The 18,044-nt window shown below is 47.8% G+C and overlaps 1 protein-coding gene across 2 annotated transcripts in view; it reads right to left on the reverse strand.

Moving 5' to 3' along the window:
• LOC125953287 (mucin-19) overlaps window positions 1-16,691 on the reverse strand; it is a 74,900-nt gene extending 58,209 nt beyond the window's left edge. For both annotated transcript variants that reach the window (XM_049682755.1, XM_049682754.1), the window contains exons 1-2: window positions 16,508-16,691; window positions 14,197-14,684 (exon numbers count right to left, since the gene is read on the reverse strand). The gene's annotated coding sequence lies outside the window, so the exon portion shown is untranslated. The remainder of the gene's footprint in view (window positions 1-14,196; window positions 14,685-16,507) is intronic.
• Between the last annotated feature and the right edge of the window lie 1,353 nt (window positions 16,692-18,044).

Here is an 18,044-nt window from a genome sequence, read left to right on the forward strand (position 1 = left end):
ACGATGACACGTACGCGAGGTGGCCGGGCTGGGGCTCGCCGTTTTTCCATTTTTCAACCTTCCGGACGGGAAGAAAAATGGCTAATTGAAAAGCCGTTCCACTTCCAGATTCTGGCACGATTCTGATTACTCGCCAAAAAACTCGCCAGTTCTCTTCTGGAAAAGGAAACGATGGAATGGAGAGGACACATTTGTGGCGTGTGCGGGCCTGCCTGCCACGAGGAAGAGGAAATTATAATTAATTAGACTGCGACTGTGGCCAGGACCATCCATTCCAAACGGGAGTTCCAAACATTTGCAACGCTGCATATTGCTCGGGAACGGGGATTAGTGATTTGAAGCGCAGTGCCGGCCTCAGCGCGCGCAGTTGAAGCCTGCCATTTGGTTAACGGAGTTCTACAGTGAGGGAACAGCCGTTAGAAAGAAGAGAAAAAAAATCCGATTTTCATCCGTCACCGGCGGCCCAATCAAGACATCAAGACAGGAAAGAAGCGAACTGATCAGTCCGAGACGAAGCCAAACGGAGCTGGATCGAGTCGAGTGTAATTGGTCAATTAATAGAGGGCTCTGGTCAAGGGCGCCTCCGGGCGCCAACCATCTGGAAATCCAAAGCGTGTACCCGGAGTACGGGAATTGAAAGCAAGAAAAAATAAATGGCGCCGCTACGTCGGAGCTCCAGCGCAAGGGAACTGACAACTGTCCGTAACAAGAAAAGCATTCCAGGGGGGGTGGGCCCGCTGCGTGTGTGTTGTGGAATCCAAAGGTTGATTAAACATTCGTTCGTCTGATGCGTGCTCCTTTCGCGTACATCAGTCTATGCTGTAAGTTCCTTTGGAAAGTAACCACCGGTGCCGATTAATAAAGTGATGGGGGAAGAAAAAGAGGCGCCCCGAAGAGAGCAAACCTGCTCTTCGTTTGGCGGTGGATGTGAATGTTAACATATTTGCCACCACATCTTCTTTAACCACTAACAAGAGGCTTCACTATTCGCAGCCAGTTCAGTATATTGCGAAGCGGGCCCCGTGCCACGACTTAATTAAGTTGACGAAGTTTAATCGAGGATCGAGTGAAACGTTTTGTTTCCCGCCAAAGCTCAAAGACTAAAACATGCTGCTCGATGGGCTCGAGCCCCGTTCACGAGTTCGCGTTGAAGCCGGAACGTGCTCGTCGTCTCCATTTCGCGACACAGCGAGAGAGAGAGAGAGAGCTGGGCGCCTTTTTTGTTCGGTGCAAGGGACAGGAATGTCGGCACCCTTCACTAGCGGACGCGGATTTTTTTATTTTTTGGGATTGGAATGAAAATGTTCACTACAAGGGTCTCTCTCTTCATCTCCAGCGAGCACCCCGAGGGAGCGACCAACGAGTGCAATCCTTTGACACCGTTACTAGTCGCGCCCCTCCCTTCTGCAAACCCTTGTTGACCGACTTACCGTCCCGGAATCCCGGGGTGGTAAAGCCAATCATTCCTCTCCTCTCGTCAATCTCCGTGGGTCGCAGGACAGGTTTGTCTAGTCGATTGAAGGAAGCAAAAAAGAAAAAAAAGAGGAAACCCGACAGCCGGTGTTCTGCAACACCTTTCTGCAGACGACACTATGGCCCCCTCCTGTTGGAGGTGTTCAGCAACACGGGCAATGTAAAGCCCACCGCCGACCGAGCTCGTCAATGTTTTATGCTCCGTCGTGCGGCCGTCTGTTTGCGAACGACAAACGCCCGCCATTCCGGACGAGCTAGTGTCGAGGTAAGGTCGAGTAGATGGATGGTCATTGAGTTTTTTTTTGCTGCTCTCTCTCTCTCTCTCTCTCTTTCCAAAAAATCATATCTTAAGTGGACCGCGAGCGCGCGCGTCCGCTGGTCCATTCCACAGACTAGTCGGATGGCGATGTAAATGGATGAAAACGAGAACCTCCCGGAGCCAGTGGCCAGTGTTGAGGGCGCGAAACAATTGAATTGTGAATGAGGACCCCGGACTTTATAACGAAAGCCGGCGAGCAGCATTATGCAGCGTTTATCGTCCGTTGCCGAGGCGTGTTTTTTTTTAATGGTGCTCGGTGTTGTGTGTGTGTGTGTGTTTGCTTCAATTATCCATGGAGCAGCATGGAGGTAGGGGTGGGGAAAAAGTGTGGCTTGTTGCCCGATGTTAACTATCACCTTGTCAACCGAGGAATCCATCCACTGGAAAACTAGACTCTGGACGTGGACGATGGACGATGAACGGTACACTTCGAGCGATTCTGTTCTCCTTTTTTTTGCCATTTCTATGTGCTTAGTCAATCCTGAATCTGGATGACGGTGCAAGAAGTCTGAACTGAATAGTAGAGAAGTGTCATATTCATCACCGGCCATTGTACTGGCCACAATTGTCAATTCGCGTGCCATAGAAAGATCCTGTCCAGGCACCTCGTTAGCGATGATGGGCTCGATGCCCACTGGCCGTACATTGTAGGTATTGTCAATATGTATCTAGACTTCAAGGCTGTATTATAGCCGTGGCTATAACGCTTTTTAAGGAGAGACTTTGCTATTTTATTTTATTTAAGAGCTTATCCTTTCAAGAGTATTTTGCAACATTTAGGGATCAATCGAAGCAAAGTTGTCTAAGATATTGATTTTTGAAAATCCGCCTTTCATACAAGGCTCAATGCATCTCGTTACTTTGAATCTCGTTTACCAAAACCCTACGTTTTCAAAGTCGTTGCCCATCGTAGCATAAAAACTACTGGACCGATCGATTTAAAATTTTGAACACATAATCTGTACACTATTTGTGAGGTAGCCCCGTCAAGTTTTTGTAAAAATTATTGATACTTTTTAAAATTTTTTTTTTTATTATATAAGTGTCGTTTTTTGAGGCTACATAGAAAAAAGCATCACTTTTTCATTTTTAAATCTGCCAAAAATCGAAAAGTTGGAAATTTAACAAAAACTCGACGGGGCTACCTGGATAAACTTATAATCTAACAAAAGAAAATTGATTTGTATATTTCTGATGACTCGGCACATTGCTACAATGGACACCGCAAAAGGTACATTTTTGAAAACTCGTCCTTCAAAATGGGATGCCATAAACGTAGTTTTCAATCAATCTTCCTCAAAAATGGACTAAATAGTTGTGAAAAGTTGTAGTTTAACATGGCATGCACTTGAAACAATGAAGTTGAATGGTTTCTTCACGAAAAATCATCAAAAATATGCCTTTTTTTACCCGAATTAACTGAAGTCCCCCCTTAAAATCGGCGAAATATTCTGCTTGAAACTTCCAATGAAAATGTAAAAAAAAATCGTTCCGAGTACAGTTGAGCAGGAGGACAATCTCTCTCTCTCTGCCCTTTATTGATCAAATTGACCTTTCCAAAAACAAGTACAGCGACTCCATCGTCTATCCGAAATGAATTTGAATCCTCTTCGCAGTGCCGCAGTTTTTGTGTCACAGAATCCACTAGAGGGAGTTATTTTAGGTTGAGGGCTACGAAAAACAAAAAAAAAAAACAACCGACATTAGGTTCCGATGAAGAACTAGTGCGCGGCGCTGTCCAATGTAAGAGACGCGGACGACCGCGGACGGATTGATGACTGACTGAAACCTCAACGCGTTCTGATGGCTTAACGTTTCTCGAAAAACAAACAAACAGCGCGAACAGGAGCGCGAGACACAGGGAAATTGGAAACACTCGCACTCTCTCTCTCTCTCTCTCTCTCTTTGGGGCCGTTGGACACTAGGTGGACCCCAGCTACCACGATATCCGGTCGGATCCATATCCGACCCGAGTTGGAGTTGGGCTTCTGGGACCGAACTTTCGTTGTCATATGAAGGCCGGGCCGGGTCTACTGCGCCTAAAAGTCACCTTCTCTCTCTCTCTCACACACTCCTCTCTCTCTGCCACCACACCGGCTGGCGGGGTACGTGCAATGAACTGAGAGACTCCTGTGCCGTGGTCTGCCCGAACGTGCGCTTCGGATGGGGCCATCTATGTGCGCTGGGCGTTCGAATGCGTATGCGGAGGATAGATTACTCTCCAACTAGCACGTCAGTACGTCAGGACGACCGACCGGAGGACGAGCGGACGACGACAAGCTGGCAAAAGGTGAGCTGGTGTCCTTTTTTCCGATAAATATTTTGCATGTTTTGGATACCAGTCCGAGCCGAGAGGTCGCCATGAGGTCGAGCTACGAGGCGATCGTGCTGCTGCTGGTGGTGGTGTTCACAATCCGTCTGTCACTGGCACGTCTGGGTATTCTGGGTGCGTGGGATTTGCCAAACCCCGAAAGCCACTGCACGAACATCGTCGGCGAGCGCTGTGTCCGACGATGTCTGTTTACATGGGTGTACGTGTCCGGATTAGGGGAGTTGGCGTTACCACCCGGCTGAAGATTACAGCCTATGGCTATTGGTTCGCTGGCCTTGGCCCTAGCTAGCTGTTACTGTTTGGCCAGTGTTCAGCCAGCCGGCCCTTGGGCGCACTATAGGGAGTGCCAGTACACACACACACATTGAGTTGGACTCAGCGACAGCGGTTGCTATGGGTCCCTTGCTTGCAGTAAAACCAGCTACCCCAAACTGCCAGAGACCTTGGACCAGGCGACAACAAGGCAGCTCGACGAGCTCGTCTCGTCGTGTGCGCCAAAGGACACTCCGGTCCGGTCCGGCGTTCCGGTGGTCGAAAATTAGGCAAACTCGTTGCGGTGCGGTTCGACTTTTAATTAGCAACAGCAGCGTGAAGATGCGGAAATTGGGGGAAAACCCCCGGAAAGCAAGGCAAGGTGTGTATCCCTGGTGTTTGTGGCTGATTAGGTCGAACTCAGGCAGCCAGTCAGGCAGGCAGGTATTGGTTTACATATGTGCCCTGGCCCTAATGAGAGGGATCCCAGTCAGGTAGTTCAATTGAATCGGAAGGGTTTTTGGCGAACCTCACGTCCACCCAAAAGGTTGCCGAAAATTCTACGACGATTTCCCTGGAACTACCTGGAAGCGCGGTAATTCCGCGTTCCGGTATCTAATCCGGTGCGCTCGCTGCAAACTATACTGTTTCCTCCCATTACACATTGGGCTGATTGACGAAGAAGTTTCCAGCGACGGCAAACCAGCGCCAGCAGCCGCTTCTGTTGACAGCAAGATTGTGTATCTCGCTTCGTAACTCCCGTAACGGGCGTGGCGCATTCCGGGCGCAACACGAACCCAGAAGAACACTCGAAACTCCGGGTCAGGTTCAAACTCAGACTCAGACCGAGAGGCGAGAGCGGGAAGGGAACGTGCGAAAACATGCGATTCAACGATACATTATCGCATACAAATTGCATGTTGCAATTGCTTTCGAAGCGTTCGGCTCGTTACTGCTACTGGTGGTGGTGGTGGTGTCGAGGTCGCCAGGACGCCGCCACCAGTAATGGTGGTGGATGGTGCTGGTCGCTGCGCGTATCCCTCCTCTGCATCACTCTATTTGCTCATTTATGCAACATGATATCCTTACTCGCCGGTGAGGGAAAGGATAGGAACTGCCGCCACTTCCTTGGCACTTGGCGTGGGTTTCGAATTATTTCCGGAGCTCGGTGCCGACACTCCCACGTGTGTGTGTGTGTGTGTGTGTGTGTGTGCCACGCGGGATATATGGTGATGATGGTGAGAACAAAAAGGGGCTATCGCTTCGCTTTACGTCGTCTAGTTGCAAGCGCTCCGTAGTAACTAGCAGGCATCCCTATCGCGCGGGTTCACTACGCGGTGGACGGAGGCGAGCACGTGCCACCGCGGGGCCGGGTGTCGTCAAGTCGTTGTCGGTGCTATGCCATGCCACGTTACACGTACAAAACGAAACCGGGAAGGGAAATCGGTAGAATCACATTCTCGTTTACGTTACATTGTTTTTCGTGGGGAAAATGTTGTAGATTTAAAATTTAAATAAAAAACGGAAATAGATAAAAAATAAGTTCGAGAAACTATTCGAATACTGAAGTGATTTCGTGTTGAAAATGGCGTTCCAGTGGTTCTCTATTTCGTTCACTTACTCACTCCACTAGATTCCGCTTTAAGTAGTAATTGATTCTTATCTTGTTGCTGTATCTTGTACCATAGCTCCCCCCGTTGTTACCAAGCGTTGTCCTCATCCGTGGCTCCGGAATCATGGAGCTAACCGGGCGAAGATATGATCTGCTGAGCCACTCGCGAAAGCACTGCCGGGCTTTCGGGTGACTGACTCCATCCCTTCACACTCGAACACAATTCTCGTGATTATTGGTATAATGTTCCGTTTTGATTTGGCCAGTGACCATTAAAAAAATCAAACCATGTTGTGATTGCTTTCTTGTTGTGTCCAGCTCGTTCTTGCCATTCCAGTAGTAGTGGCTTTCCTTTCGAGTGTCGAGATTCGCTGATAAGCGGCTAACGAGTGGGGGAAGCAAATGGAACGCTTTACTTTTGCTATCGTTCCCCGGATGCTGATCAGCGCGCACTCCGCACAGCTGCTGGCTGCCTTTCCATCTCTCTTGCTTGGTTTTGTTTTCTGGTTGTGTTTTGATTAAAAATTCAAGAGATCTCAACGGGGTGAAGTGAAGAAGTGTATTTCTTAGTGGCAACAGGAAAAAGAATGCAAAAGAATCTCGCGCACCCCACCCGCTCACTCTCGCGCTGTCCGTTTTGTTTGTTTCTATTGTTTTCCAGGAAGCTTACCCTTCCCGGTGCGCAACGATTGTTGCGTTTCATCGTACCGTATTCGGTCAATTTAATTATTATTCCGGCGTAAAGTGGAAGTCGTGGCAGGAAGACCTAGGAAGAAGACCAAAGCAGCAGACCGTGTCCGGAAAAAAAGGCAAAAAGAAATATGCCGAACCGAAAGAAAACCGCAACATCAACCGGGAAAGATGGTGAGATGGAGAAAACCGGTAAATCAATTCGCCAAAAAACCAAATAACTACAAGCGATGATGAAGTAATTGGATCCGGCTACCGAACCAAGTTAGCACCACGAGAGCTAGCAAGAGGTTGCTGAACGAGGCGTAAGACTCAGAACGATGGGAGAAGATGAACAAAACAAGAGCAAGAACCTCGGAGACTTATGGGATCATCTTTGGGCTTCTAGTGGCCACTACTGTCGTATATCAGGCATCATCAGCCACAGGAAAACTCCATCTATCAGGAGTATAGCCAGCAGGGTATGCTGGACGGTATCTCTTTCATTCCAGGTGGGAAATGAATGGCTAATGAGCCAAGAAGGGAGCGGTGCAGGTGGCACTGTCACCGTAGGCTCGAGAATTGGTTGACCATTGCCATTGTCTTGGGCGTCAAAACAATCAAAAATGTAAATTAACTCCCTTCATATTTCTTCGGCGTCGGTTTTTTCTTTTTTCGCACGTACCCATGACACGACGGTGCACGGCACGGGTGGACGGGTGTTGTGGGAAAACAGGAGTGCGGGTTCATAAATATTTTCTTCAATGCACACCATTTCATGTCTGCGTCCCCTGGTGGCCAGCGGAAGATCTGGCCCTTTGACGATGTGGCGCCGAAAGAAAACGCGATTGTACCGCAAGTGGCTGACCGACGGCGCGACCGCGTGACGCTTCCAATTCCGTTTTATGGTGCCCGCCTGGTGAGTGGCGCGCCACGGCCTCTGGTGCGAAAGTTTGATTGTGTCCAATATTTTGATATGCTTTCACTGGACTGGCGCGCTGGCGCCAACGCCATAAAAGCGGTGCAATCCGGGTGTCTGGCGGAATCGGTCGGAATGTGCGGAAGTCCTGGTTTGGGCTGATTGGCCACAAAATTTACAGTTTGTTAAGCGAAACGATTTGTCCAATGCTGTGCTACGCGCAATCAAATCAAAGTTTTTTGAGCAACGTAAAGTGCACGGCACGCCATTATTGTTGTGTGCGTTTGTTTTGATGTTTCCTAAACTTGGATTTTGGGGGGAAAAAGGCGAACTGGTTGCGTATCGTTTTCTCGCTTTTGGGAACGAGTTGCTTAAGGGGGGAGGCTTTGGTTATTGCGGGTCAAAAAATCCTCATTTTTGATGATTTTTCATGAAGAAACCATTCAACGGCAAGTAAATGTCATATTAAACTACAACTTTTCAAGAATATTTGATGCTTTTTTGAGAAAGATTGATTGAATAATACGTTTATGGCATCCCATTTTGAAAGACGAGTTTGCAAAAATGTACCTTTTGCGGTGCCCATCGTAGTCGCCGGGCCGGGTCATCAGAAATGTACAAATGAATGTTCTATTGTTATATTATAAGTTTATCCAGGTTGCCCCGTCTAGGTTTTGGTTAAATTTCCTGTTTTTTGATTTTTTGCAGATTTTTGAAGTTGAAAAAGTGATGCTTTTTTTCGATGTTGCCTCAAACTTGCTTCGATGCAAATGTTTCGCTTCGATTGATCCAAGATCCAAATTTCACACAAGACTCTTGAAAGGATAAGCTTTCATCTCAAAATATAAAAAGTAAATGCGAAGAAATAAAATACCGCAGTCCCCCCTTAAGTATAAGCAGGAAGCGATCGTAGAGCAGATGGTAAGCAGCCAGCGTATGACAACGCAAATCCCGTGTTCAAAACCTGCAATCAGCATCATCACCATACAAAAGTTATCATAGTTGATCTTAGTATGCGGTGATAATGTTTAGTGCTACCATATAGACACCTTGAAGATGAAGCAGAGATTGTTTTGCTAGCCTTTGACGCGTTGTTGTACGCCCTCAGCAGCTCTCCTGCATCGACTGAATTGGGGTTTGTGTTGTTCTAGGTCGCAGCGAGTGATGACAGATGATATCCGTCGCGCGGAAACGAGGGGTGGGGCTAGGCGTTTCATTTTCAGACTCCCGCCTATCGCTGCGCACAAATCGTGGCACTTATCTTATCGCCTAGCGGTCCATCCGTCCTGTGGACACTTCGTAAGTCATTTGTCTCACCGGATTTACATTGTCATCGTGTGTGTGTGTGTGTCTAGCGCGCCATTTCTCATGTGCCGGTGGTCTCCGGTGCCGGTCGCGCAACCCAATTCACGCTCCCAGCCCGGTGCCCGCGAGACCGGAACGGAGCCCGGGCCACAGCGGGACTTAATTAAAAGACACTTTACGCTTGAGCTACTTCTTCGCCTCCTACCAGCCCCAGGGGGACTGGCAACGCGACAAACAGGTGAGTCCATAATTGGTTCGTGAGGGGGAGGAATGGGTGGAATCGACACTTCCCCTTCGCTTATCCCCCGTTCGTTTCTCTCTCCGTCTCCGCATCCACTAACACCGATGACCGGCAACACTAGCAAAGTCAGTCGCGCGTAGATCGAACGCGCTCCGAACGAGGAATGTAGGAACCACCTTTTTCGGACCACGCAAAATTGGAGCGTATTTGTGGTTTTGCGGTTTTTAATGCCGACCATTGTTACCGTTTAATGCCGCTCGATTGATGTGTTTGACTGCCGCCACCACCACCATCACCACCACCACCACGCTTCCAACGGACTATAAATGGCTCTATTTCACAGTACTCCCAACGTGGCGTGATTTATAGTTAGTTGCGGTAGCTGTGGAAGTGTATTCGGCGGGTTTTTTTCTTTTTCTCGGGCCTTCTTCTTGATTTCTTCATTACCACGCTCCCCCGCCAAGTTGCGGGCAAAGAACTGGCGAGCGGTGGTAAAGGTGTAAAATTTCATTAACCCAGTTATTAACCCACAGACCACGGCCCAGAAGCGGGATAATCTTCTGCCCCCTTCCGGGGGTGGAAGGCACCAACAAGTGGACGTGGTCAATTGAGCGACTACTCCGCTGGAGTGACTCGGGATCTCGGTTGAGAGATGATACTTTTTTTAGCATTTTTACCTAGCCCGGTGTCAGGTTTGCAGGCCGCGGAATGCATTCCATATTTGATCTTAATGAGATGCAAAGCGTGCTTTGTTTGCACAACATTCCGGGGCCCCATCCATTTCCCGGGGTGGCCCGGTACGCAAAGGAAGTGCCGGATAAAGCGCCGCTCCACAGAGGAGTATTTGAGCCCAAAGCTGGCTTAAAGTCCAAAGCATGGTTGTTTTTTTTTGGTTTCATTTTTTTCCTTGCAAATAATTTTAAAACATTCTACAGATAATAGCGCTATCATACGGAACTCAACCAATGTAACATTCCCAAAATCGTATGAAAAAGAGTAAATTTCCCCTTTAAGTTGAGGAGAAATAAGCACTGCTTTAGGAGTGACCTTGTAAAGAAAACAAAATGAAGTTGTTTGAAAGAAAATTCTGCCGATTCAAAGCACATTTCTAGCGAAGCTGGATTGCGTCGCGATATCAACTTTATTCATCATGGCTAATGATAAATGTTTAAAATCTAGACTAACTTTCATTTTTTAGGGTAATGCCAACTATATAATTGGGCGACCCCCGAAAGAGATTGCTGATAGAGGAAAAATAAAGAAAGAACAGAAGAATGACAAAATTTTTTTTGCTCGTATGTATTGGAATTGCAACAAAACATTCGTTTTTACTGTTTTCCATCGATTAGCAATCGTATTTATAACGTTTAATAGCATTATAGACTTTTGGCCAGCTTTTGGCTCAAATACTCCTCTGTGCGTTCCTGCGCCGGAAAAGCTACAACGTTCCATCTGCGTAACTGCGTGCTGCAGGTGGGTTTTTGGGAGGAGCGTTCTCGCTGGTGTCGGTCGGTAGCATCATTAACAACATCACCTCTCACTACTCTCGCCCCAAAACAAAACAAAACAGAGAAAAAAACACATACTTTTCACGCTTCGGAATGCCACCGCCTGCACGCCTTTGTGTTATGCTAATGTTTTTGCTTTGGCACCGCCGTTGTTTGAATTGTTAAAATTATGCAGAAAAAGTTTCGTTTCACGCCTCGAAGGGGGCTTTTGCCTCCACCATAAACCCGCAAACACGTGCCGTGGTTCGCTCGAGGCGCCTCAGCCGGGAAGGGTCCGGTGTGGATCGTTGCATCGTTCGGTTGCTGCTGCAAATCGCGCGTTAGAACCATAACCAGGTAGTTGCCGATGCCAAATGAAGCCATAAAGTGCATACAACTAGAGTTACATTGCATCTAACACCAACGCTTCATTCTTATCTCTTTCACTCTGCTTTATTCGCCTGTGTACCTCCGAAAAACAGGTTTGACTGACATTCACACGGAGTGAATGTTTTTGGGATTGAGATGCATCCCACGCTTGTGAGATCATCGGATGTGTGTGTGTGTGTGTGCTTACGCTCGACTAATATATTAGTCGCCTCGTCTCGGTCGCGGTCGTCAGGTGGTTTACCTTGGAGGGCATATACCACGGCCACCTTCAATAAGCAACCTGTAGGAAGCGGCTCCAAGCGTAACCAAGAGCGCAACACTTTTACTGTTTGACACACGAGCAACACTTTAAGCTCGTCGTCGTCGTCGTCGTCGACAATGACAAGTGCAAACAATGACGGGCAAACAGTCTGCGTACGGGTGTCGGTGAGGTGAAGTTCTGCTGATAAGCATGTCGCGATGGAAAAATAAGAGATAGGTAGCCGCACTTTTTTGTGCCCGCTAGTCTAGTCGATAAACAATACTTCAGCAGCTCGGTTGGAAGTTGAACATTGAACACATTCGCTTCCATTCCGAAGACGCATTGAGCTCCTCACACCTCAGATAATGACCATTCGTCGCGGATGTCCGCACAAAGTGCGTACGACGGGTTTATCGTCATCATTGTTTGCAGCACGAGTGTAAGGATTATACTTATAAATACTTCACTTTCAATTATTTATATGCTTTGCGCTTCTTTCGCTGACCACCAGATTGTGTCCGAAGTCCGCTTAAGTCCGCAATCCGCAATTCCGCGACAGTAAAGCTCAAACAAACCATTCCCGCCCCTCATCTATCCAGCTCGCTCGGCAAAGATGCTGATTCTTGATGGGTTTGGACTTAATAAAAAAAAAACCCAAATGGCTCTCAAAGTACACACACACACACACAGAATGCCATTCAACGGTATGGTTCTCAGAAAGCTATCGGTCCTTCATGTTCACTCTGCTCACCGGGCTTCTTCCGGTACAGTATGCAATCCTCATCCCTCCTCGAAACGGAACATAATGCTCTGAAATGGGGTTTTGCGGATTTTCCCATATAAATAGATTCCGGTTATCCCCGCCTGGATGGCTTGTGAAGGGGGCAGCGGTGGGCAGGTTGACAGTATTATCCGATCAACAATCGTTCCCCGGACCGTTCCGGGTTGGTTTGGGGGTAAAGCGGAGAGAAAAGCGAACTGATTTTTGCACTCGTTACTCCATCCTCCATCGTCATCGACCTCGAAGAAGGCAGGATGCAAATGTTTGACGTTGCAATACTCTTCTTTCGCTGCGCTGCTCTGTGGTTCCAGAGGCTTTTTGGCCCCTCTTTGGAATGTCCTCTGTAATGTGGCGTCTTCGCTTCGGGCTCTGGGCTTTTATGCAATCATAATCCGTCGAAAGAAGGGGTCGGGAGGGAGGGGAGGGGGGGGAGAAGTCAACGGCCATGGCGATCCTTTCACTGTCCTGCCAATCCCGAAATGGTAAATGAATTCGGGATTGGAAAGCCCGGAAGGAAGCAACCGGAAGGTTAATTTCAATGGAATTCCTTTGACATGTCTACAAACCAGGAAATCAATGCTCGGAGAACCAAGTGAAAGAGAAGCGGAAAGAGAAAGAAAGAAAGAGAGAGAGAGAGAGAGAGAGAGAGAGAGAGAGAGAGAGAGAGAGAGAGATGGACTTTTCCTTTGTATCGTGATGTCCTTTCTGTTTCGATTCTCGATGCCCTGGCACTAGGGCCCCTCAACCACAAGCATTCCTTTTGCCTATTTGCAGTTCGCAGCGAGTGCTGTCGTTGGCTGCACTTTCACCGGACGGTATTGGCGCCCTATTCGAGGTCCACGGTCACAAAAAGGATTGACTTGACGAATCGGCCAAATCTAGGCCGACCACAAACCCCATGAGCCATTTCATCCATCATGCAGCGGCCCGGGATTATGAGTTTAAATCCGTTGATTTTGAATTATGAGCGTCACGAGCGATGCAGACCATTATGCAGAGCGCAGGAGTGCCACGCGGGGCCACGCGAGATGCAAAAACATAAACCTTCCAATCCTGTAAGATGTGCAGAAGATTTGCGAGAGATCTTCTTTTGGGACGAGAACTGACTTGTTGTTACTCTTCGTTCGAAATCACTTCCGCTGCTGCTTACTAGTGTGGCAATAATTTCATATTGCCTTTCGCTGCAGTTCGTGCATTCCAGAACCGCATTAATGGGGGTGCGCATCGTAAGAAACACTTTGGTATGGGAGCTGATCGCATCAGAGGACCTTGTCCTCTTTCTTCTGAACCAATATCTATCCCAATATCTCGTGATTTACCATTTAATGTCCCAAATCCCATCCGTGCAAGGGTAATACATTTGTGCGGGCGCTGTTTGGCTCCTGGTAACACCGGGCAGCGTGTGACCTAGTATCGGACTGGAACTGCATTCCACAACGGCGCGCGCGCGCACAACGCCTGCACACTTCTCGCACTGCAAAGATCCTTTTTTGGTAAGTTGCTCCTCGAGCGAAGCATGCTGCGACCATCCAGCGGACCAGAGTGCAACATGCAGAAAATGGAGAGTGCAAGAAAACACGCCAACATGGTCCAAGTGGCCGGCGGTTGGTTGGTCGATCGTGTCGCGGAGACTTCCGCCTAGCATGACGTCGTCGTCGTCGTCGTCGTCGCTGAATCTCTGAAGCAGCAACCAAACCAGCGTGTGCGTGTGTGTGTCGACGTCACTGTAAATCAGGGTGAGTCATGCGCGTGTTGGCGCGAGTAGGAGGTTCCTGCGCTCGCGGGTGACTGCGAGGAGGAGGAGGAGGAGCCCGGCTAGTGTGGGAATCGTTAATCTGTAACCATAAACTTTCATCAAGCCACGAGCGAATAATCCAGACGCCGAGGTGCATGCCGTCGTCGTCGTCTTCGTCGGAGGCTAGTGTACGCTGCTCCCGCGGGAGCTACTATAGCTGACGCTGAAGTTGTTCTACGCCGCTACGGCGTCTATGGTAACGGTTACCGGGGACGGTGGACTCCCGGAATGGAGTGGAATAGCAAACGAATGACGTGACGCTTGGAATGCAAATAACCTGCTTGTAATGCGCAATGCACAATATGGCGTTCCCTCCATCTCCGGGATGGAGAAGTGCAGTGAGGGAACTAAAAGCAAAACCCAGCCCCGCGTACACCTACCTTCTAAAGGGAGTCAGTTGGCTACCCCTTCCTTCCTGGACGAAGCCACCGGGAGAACGGAAGAACGGAAACCTCCGGACCGGCAGATTTGTGGTACTTGTGGTCGTCTCAAGGCGCTCGTCGCTGCTCACTGCTTCAGGTTGGATTCTTTCCACCAACGTTACACACGTACACAAGTACACACGTACACAAGCACACACAACACAGAGATATAACACCAGAGTCACTTGCACTTTTGAGCTCTCTCGTTAGCTCTCGGCTGCTGCTGCTTCTTCTCCTCTCGGCACAGCAGACTTTAATCCGCTTCGCTTTTTTCTTCCATGTTTTTTTTTAAAGTGAAACTACTGATTAGCTATTCTACCACGCGGTCAACGCTAATGGGTCGTGCACTGCACTGCACCCTTGCCTCCCTGGTGGCCTCCCAAGGGGAAAGGACCCCTGGTATTCCACTTCAATAGCTCTGCACACGGGATAGCAGCAGCTGGTTGCTGGTGAAAGAACAAGAACCCAGGTAACTAGATGAGATATTACTGTGCATGTTGCTGAGCGTGTGTATGTGTGTGTGTGTGTGTGTGTGTACGTTAATTAAATTGATTCGAAATTCCATCCACACACACAGAAAGAGAGAGAGAGAGAGAGAGAACCGGACTAGTGCATCCGAGTGTGCCGTTGCCGTGTGCGCGCCTTCATGTTTGGCACAGATTTCCCTCCGCCCAAAAGATCGTTCCGTTCTTTCCAAGTGATTCTCCTCCTTTCCCAGTTCCATCATCTCTCCCCTACCCGTGGTGCGGGACTCTTTCGGGATACGCGATTGCTTTCATTTCATGCCTTTTGCTCCCCCGTTCGCGGTGCAGCCTCACACCATTGATCGCGCGTGGCTTCAGTGATATGGGCACACACACACACACACACACACACACACACAGATATGAAGCACACGCACCATCGGAAGTAGCATCAGACGCACAACTGGCACCTTCTAATAAGCAGCAGAGCCTTACGGAAAGAGAGCAACCAAGAAGCTAGTAGTTCTTTCCACCAGTTCTTAGGCGTCTGCGGCGTGCAACCGCACACCGGCGTACCGGCGTGCCGGTTGATGTAATTATTTCGACTCCGGAAGCACATAATTGGCGCACTGGTGGCGGGAACGCATTACACCACCCGGTCCATCTTCGGCGTTCTTTCCTTTCATTCAATCTTGTCGGTCTTGGATCTTGGGGCTTCGTGTGATCGACTTGGAAACGGGGGTTTGGGTGCGAGACCCCTACCCCCGGCAAACCACCGGATGAGCCCGGTCCGGTCGGTCGGTCGGTCGGTGGCTGTCTCAGGGAAGTAAATCAAGCGTAAACCACACACACACACACACATACAGAGGTGTAGGGCTGGAGGATTGAAAGTTTCAATCAACTTTTGTTCTTTATCGAAGGTGTTCTATCCCTTTGGAGTTTGGTTGATGCGCAGGGAAAGCGAGGAAAGTTTGATGGAAAAGATGGATGGAAGCAACTCTTTTTATGAGATGAACAGTATTCACGCTTATAAGAAGAGGGTGGCAAATGTAAGGTGCAACAGGTTTTAAACCACGATAAAACACTCGATGTGGATCTTTTGTAAAGACTTTTTTTTCCAACGGAATGTAATTAAATTACTACTACTGACTGCAGAATAATAATTTGAGTGATTTTCATTGAAATATTCATTATCTTTGAATAAATCGTTTAAACTTAGTTTGAAAGAATTCCACGGTTTGTTTGGTCAATGTCATAGCAAGGCAATTGAATTGACTGATGCACATTACGCATTACATTAAACTGGAGAATCTCCTCCACCTTTGGATCTCCATAAAGCATTCTCTGCACTAGACACACACTAAGCAACATCATCAACATTGATGCAAGCCGGTTTCGACGACGACACCGAGGCACGTCCCAATGGTTCTCATAACCAGCTGCTCAACTAATTATAGTTGTGTCTGCGCCTCGCCAGTTAGACCTATGGCAACCTCAACCTAACCAGCTCCGCTGGCGACAAGCAAAGCACTGTTATGTACGGGTTTCCATCCCGCGATACAATTTACGCACTACCTTCACACCACCGGCCGCAAATGCCGTTCTAAGCGTCGTTCCCACTTTTCGTGCACCGTTGAATCGTTGGTAGGCTAATCGTCACCAGCGTCACTGCCTTCGGCCTGATTCGAGTCGGGCCCGATTCCCCCTTCGCACCCGCGAAATATTTGCACGATTTGTCATCAACAACGCGGCCCCCGACCACGGATTAAACTTAGAACAAACGATCAACAGTTGGTTGGACTTACGATTGAAACATAAAACGCGCAACAAAAACAGGGTTTCACAACACACGAGAAAAACACAAAACCGCGAATGCAAACAAGTGGCTGCTAGTGGCCCCGGGCGGGGGTTCCCGGTTAATACAACGTTTCAATGGTGGCCAACCACTTTGCGAACGCGCTGCGCTCGCGTACGTGGCTTGCGTAGTGCGCAACCGGCTGCTTGGAACTGGGGTGGCGCGCACCCAACCAGCGGCGGTGTGTCACCCGCGGTGACGGTGCTGCATGTTGCAGATCAAAAAAGAGAGAAAAATAGAGAGAGAGAGAGAGAGAGAGAGTCAAACGTGTACGCAGTCAAACAGAGAGCAGCCAGCCAGAGAAAGAGAACGATGCGTGAGGGCACAAAAAGAGAACGAGAGAGAGATTAAGGCTCAATACGCATCAGCATCAGCATAGCGGTACGGCTGGCCACGAATGCTGTGCCTGCCCCAACGGGAGGATGCGCGAGATAATTATGATGCGCGTAATTGTGGCCGGGCAGAGAGAGAGAAAGAGAGAAAGAGCGGATTGCGGTTGAGAATGAGAGAAATAAGAGAAGTGAAGCTGGGGAAAGGGTATTACGCGTGGAATGGGGGACGAAGCGAAAGGGTTAAACTTGTTTCGGGCTTCAACGTCGTGATGATGGTAAGCTTTCGGCTCATACATGTGGTAGTGTTGCGCTAGGCTTGAAGCTTCCAGCGAAGCAATGACGTCAGCATGTTAAAGTAGCATCGTTGGGTTGGGCGATCAGTTCGGTTGAGCTTTTATACGACTATTTAGTTGTTAAACATTAATTAAGTACATTTGCTACCTATTTATTAAACATTGGTATGGAAAAAAACATCGATTCAAGAATTGTTGATTTTGCTGGAATATATTAGGCACCATTTTTGAAAGTATTTTTTAAACTTTATCTTCCCAGTAAAAGTAAGAAAGGTGAGTTTAAGAGAGTAAGCGATTTGTAAAATGTTGCTAACATGTATACGCCTCCCAAAAACAAGCAACATTTATTATTTTTCCCATAATGTATCTTTATACAGATCATACACGAAATAACTTAACTGCAAATCTCCAACAATGTACAATGTATTATCATTGCATAAACTTTTGGACCAGATTTGGAATAGAAATTTAAATTATATATGTACACATTTATATGAAGATTCCTCTTTCGTATCCTTCTTTTATTGCAACAAAAATCAAGTCCTGGGTATCATTCACGTGAAATCAATTTCTTAGGTATATTTCGGTGGAAATTAAACAAATAAATTCTATTCAACATAAAATTAGAATCGTCACAGTTTTTTTTAATTTAAAAGAATTAGATTTTTTTCAAATATGGATATTTGAATTACAATGGAAAAGCGCAGCTACAGATATTTTTTAATAATTATATTCTTTTGCTCAACAGAATGCTGCTACTACTCCTTGCTAAACACAAAGAAGCCGATATAATCAATCGAAAAAAAAGTTCTAACGATGCCTATTGACAATTTATTTGATCAGACTATTTCATAATGTTTCC

Source organism: Anopheles darlingi, chromosome 3, assembly GCF_943734745.1.
Source record: "Anopheles darlingi chromosome 3, idAnoDarlMG_H_01, whole genome shotgun sequence".
NCBI lineage: Eukaryota > Metazoa > Arthropoda > Insecta > Diptera > Culicidae > Anopheles > Anopheles darlingi.